The 5,000-nt window shown below is 34.5% G+C and overlaps 1 protein-coding gene across 22 annotated transcripts in view; it reads right to left on the bottom strand.

Moving 5' to 3' along the window:
* The window catches only part of rg (A kinase anchor protein rugose), a 1,000,951-nt gene that overhangs the window by 390,814 nt on the left and 605,137 nt on the right, over positions 1–5,000 (bottom strand). The window lies entirely within an intron of this gene.

Genomic DNA, 5,000 nt, shown 5'->3' with positions numbered 1-5,000 from the left:
GCCCTGGTAACACTTCCTGCATATGCTATGTTACACATTTATGGGAAAAACATAATTCAGTTAAGATTTTATTGATTATGTTACTGAAACGTAAGAATATAATGAATTTCCTATGCAGTGAAGGTGGCTTGGTAACATTTCCTACCATCTACTCCTCACAAACATCTGATTCTCATATTTACAACCAGCGGTAACAAATTCATTAAATCATTCCAGGAAGTTATGTCGGAGCTGCGTGGAAAGAAAAAACGCTCTCTAAATTGACGTAATTACTTAATTCTTTATTGGTTTCTGTTCAATGACTGTGCAACTCGAGCATTAATAGCTCAAATTGCATATTGAAATACTGAGGAAACAATAGCATCAATAGTTGCCAATAATAGTTACGGCCTTTCTCCTCCTCGGCCCTTTCCTCTCCAGCTGCCAATTATCAAAGAAAACTAACATGTGACAGACCCTGGTAAACACGACTGACAAACAAGTGTTTCGAGGCGGCTGTCTCAATGAAGGGGGTGAGACCGAATCAAATAAACTCTTTGCCCCTTTCTAGGAAATCTTTTAATCTATGCACGAGCAATGGTTTAGGATTACGAGCATCTGACAAACATATGTGGGTATAATATATGCATCTGTATTAATCATTCGACCTTTTTTTCATTTCATTATGAATCTAGCTCTTTATTCGTATGCGTTCAGTGAGAATGTATACGAAATAAACATTACTAGCATATCAGAGTAATGAATCCACTTGAAGAAAGACCATGTAGATACAGTATTGAAAAAAACAGGGCGAAAATAGAATATTTGATATAAAAAAAAGATATAGAAAAGGCAACCAGAACCTAAATTTGTCTGCGGCCATTGAAAACAACCCAGACATGGACGGAAGTGTTTGACTCTCACTATGCGCGGTTATTTACATTCGAAACCTCGCCGAAACATATGGTCGCGGGTACGCAAGTTAAACACTTGTATAGGCAACTCTGGGGATTCAACTGCCTGCGGCTAGATGTATCACTGACGACTAAAGGGATTTTTTTTTTTGTTTGTGCAATGTATGTGTTTACACTCATACTCATACATATACATCATACATGTGCGCGTGTGCGTGTGTGTGTGTTTGTGCATATGAATAAATGGATTGATAAATCAATTTGTGTATATATATACATATATAAATATATATATAGATATACATATTTATATATCTATATATATATATTTATTATGTATATGTGAATGTATATAGATATAAATATATATATATATATATACATGTGTATATATACACATATGAATATATATATATAAATAAATAGATAAATATATACATACATTATATATATACATATATATATATATATGTGTGTGTGTGTGTGTGTGTGTGTGTGTGTGTGTGTGTGTGTGTGTGTGTGTGTATGCATACATACACATATACATATATATATATATATATATATATATATATATATACATATACATATATATATATATATATATATATATATATATATATATATATATGACCATATGAGTACATGCACGTATATGTGTATCTTCAATTTTTTCCTCTTCCACGGTTAGTCATCACTCCGACACAGCCCGACCCCAACCTCGGCGGCCGCACGCTGAACAGGATTCTCGTGCCTCTGGCGTCCGGGCATGTCTGGAGTCCTTCGTCTCAGCTTAATCCTTCTCCCCGACGTGGACTTGCGGCTCCCATTAAAAGAAAGTTTACTTGAATGTCGTCTCCGTAATGAACTTAGGCCCCCCCTTCGGACCCCCTCAGTTCAAAGGGAAAAAATTGGAGAAAAAAAGTCTGTCTTTTGGGAAGATAGGATTCTTAGTTTGGGATTTTGTTGGTTGTTTGTTTCTCAACTTTGGTAAACCAGAAGCTGCGTCGTTTATATCAATTGTGACAAATCTCCTATTTTCTCAGAGGAACAAATAGCTGTGCGACGCTGTAAGTTAAAGCCTGGTAAAGTACCAGAAGAATTATTTGAGTGAAAATCGCCAATGCCTTTTATTGACTTAAGATACAACGTAACGAAGAACTAACATCACTAAAACAAAAGTCATCATCCTGAAACCATCCTCGCAACTTTTACCATCTCGTTATCTGCATTCTTGGACATTTTCTCTCTTCAAAAATGTTTTTTTTAATCGGAAAATAGTGTCGAAAGCGTTGTTCTCACACCTGTTCAAGCAAATACTGTTCTTGTTTACTGAGGTATTGACTAAGAGGTCTATGTTTAGTCTTAACAAGAACGACTGACATGAAACCACATGTTTAAATGGAAATCAAATGGTTTCATTACAATCCAACAGATTTTGGAAAGCAAATGTATGTATGCATATATGTATGCGCATGTATTTGTACATACATTATATGTCTATGTATATATGTATGCTTACGTATATGTACATATATATTCATTATATATACACATATAAATAATAAATATGATGTGAAGGCACGCACCTGCATTATTATAGAAATGTGTATAAATATGCTGTTGTTTTGGGTAAGAACTGAAGGATTCAGATATATTTCTATACGCCCTAGTTTTAAGTTATAGTTATAATGAATGTATATGTCTATCATTTGTAATTACGCAATTCCCTGTACTAGGTAAACTTCCAAACTTGGTAAGGTTTTTCAGATGATATTTTTTCAATCATAAACATTAATCTAAAAAATCTTTTGGCTTGCAATTTCTTGTTGAAATATTGCATTATTCATTCATTCATTCACCTAAAAAAAAACTTCTTGTTTTAGAAAGCAAATATCTTACTCTTCTTTTAATAGAGACCATGTCTTCAAGAAGTTTAAGATCTATTTACTTTGAATCAATGCTTTTTCCTCCACACGTGTGTGTGTGCTGATGTGTTTGAACATACGTTTTTTTTACACTTGCGCTTATCTGTGCTTTCCCACAACCTGACATGTGAAAGCATTAAACCGCAAAAATCAGAAAGATAAACAAATCAATTATACAACAAACGTTTGTTCCAGTGATTATGATATCGCATTTGGGGATTCTCCGTGATTTACAGAGACGTTTGAAATCACGTTTTCAAATTGGGGAGCACTAAACATTCCGCAAAGTTTTAGCTACGCCTGATGTTAAATATATCAGTTTTTCTTCCTTTAACTTTACTTTATATTTCATCATCGCTGCATTTAGTACCAAGTTCTTGGATTAAAATAAATAAATAAATAAATATATATATATATATATATATATATATATATATATATATATATATATATATATATGTACATACACACACACACACACACATATACTGTATATATATATATATATATATATATATATATATATATATATATATATATATATATATATATATATGTATATATTTATTTATATATATAAAGAGATAAAAATAAAAAACAAGAACAATGCACCTGTTTTCCCTGTCACCTTTGCCACTCTTTTAAGATTTCACCAAAATCAAGCAATAACGCAAGCTATAAATTCCTCAAACTTTCTTCTCATTTATTTACAATTCATTCTTATTACTAAACAATATCAACACTTGTTTTACCAGGTACCTAGATGTACAGACCCGCAGCTACTTGCTTCACATGTATAAAGGAAAATAAATAAATACCACCTCGTGTTTGCATATGACTTAACTTTGTAAGCTAGGCGCCTGTGAGTTAACTGTTGGTTGCTTGTACTCCATTTAGGCACGTATCAGCATGACGTTTAAAACTGATGCTAAAGTGAAAGAAAATGTACACATACCATCCAAATTTATTTTTATACCTGTATCAACTACTATACACAAGTGATATCTTCTATGTATGGATCTATGAATGCCAACAGCGATATATATATATATATATTTTTTTTTTTTTTTCTCTCTTTTTTTGTTGGGGGGGGGGTAACTAATGAACAGAATAATATTCCAATACGACAAAGCTCTTTTTCCCTATTCTCTCTCTCTCTCTCTCTATCTCTCTCTCTCTCTCTCTCTCTCTCTCTCTCTCTCTCCTGTATCTCAATTCCCTCTTCCTTCCTTGAATTCCAAGGCTATATTAGACTTAATACGAATTTCTAGCTTCAGAAACGTATCGCATTACTAATTAATTTGCAGATCCTTTTAAACCGCGTCTTACAGATGAGGATATCCTTTAAAGTGAAGTGTGTGTGTAATTAACTTCTCTGAATATGTATATAAAAAGTATCAGCAAACACTCACTTACTCTCCCTCTCTTTCCCTGTGTGTGTGTGTGAGTGTGTGTGTGTGTGTGTGTGTGTGTGTGTGTGTGTGTGTGTGTGTGTGTGTGTGTGTGTGTGTGTGTGTGTGTGTGTGTGTGTGTGTGTGTGTGTGTGTGTGTGTGTGTGTGTGTGTGTGTGTGTGTGTGTGTGTGTGTGTGTGTGTGTGTGTGTGTGTGTATGTGTGTGTGTATGTGTGTGCGTGTGCGTTTATCAATGCTTATAAACACCCCATCGAGTCCAACGTTTTGATATACAGCCATCCCCCTATCCACCAGTCTACTTAAAGAGTAGCATAATAACATGATCACTTTTAATAACACGAAATTCCCTGGAGATTAACAGTCCATTACCCTCTACCCAGTGTGAGGCCTAAGTGCTAAAAACAGGTAGGTATCATCCGCGGCCCATTAGCTGCACCAGGGCTCTTAAAACCCGTAGTTCTACATCGCTTGAAAATCATAGAATAAAACAGCGCCTACCTGTCGTTGACAATTGACAGGCTCCCCCGGGACATTATCATTTGAATTTTTTGTTACACAACGGCGATCATCTATCCCATTATAGTGTTCTAGATAGGTAATAGTAGAGCGATCACCTTAGTGATAATTGCTTCAATTTCGTGTTTACAAGCCAAGAGACAAACCGAAGACGATGGCGTAAAGCCGGGATTATGATAGGTACATTTCGTATGTTGGTTAGAAGAAGATATCTTTTCCCTAAAGATATTCCTGTATCTCAAGGCTTCCT

This window comes from Penaeus japonicus, unplaced genomic scaffold (assembly GCF_977035675.1).
Source record: "Penaeus japonicus unplaced genomic scaffold, GWHDUDI00000001_assembly GWHDUDI00000004, whole genome shotgun sequence".
In the NCBI taxonomy this organism is placed as follows: Eukaryota; Metazoa; Arthropoda; class Malacostraca; order Decapoda; family Penaeidae; genus Penaeus; species Penaeus japonicus.
Note: the sequence above shows the minus strand (reverse complement) of the source record. Positions and strands in the feature narration are given on the sequence as shown.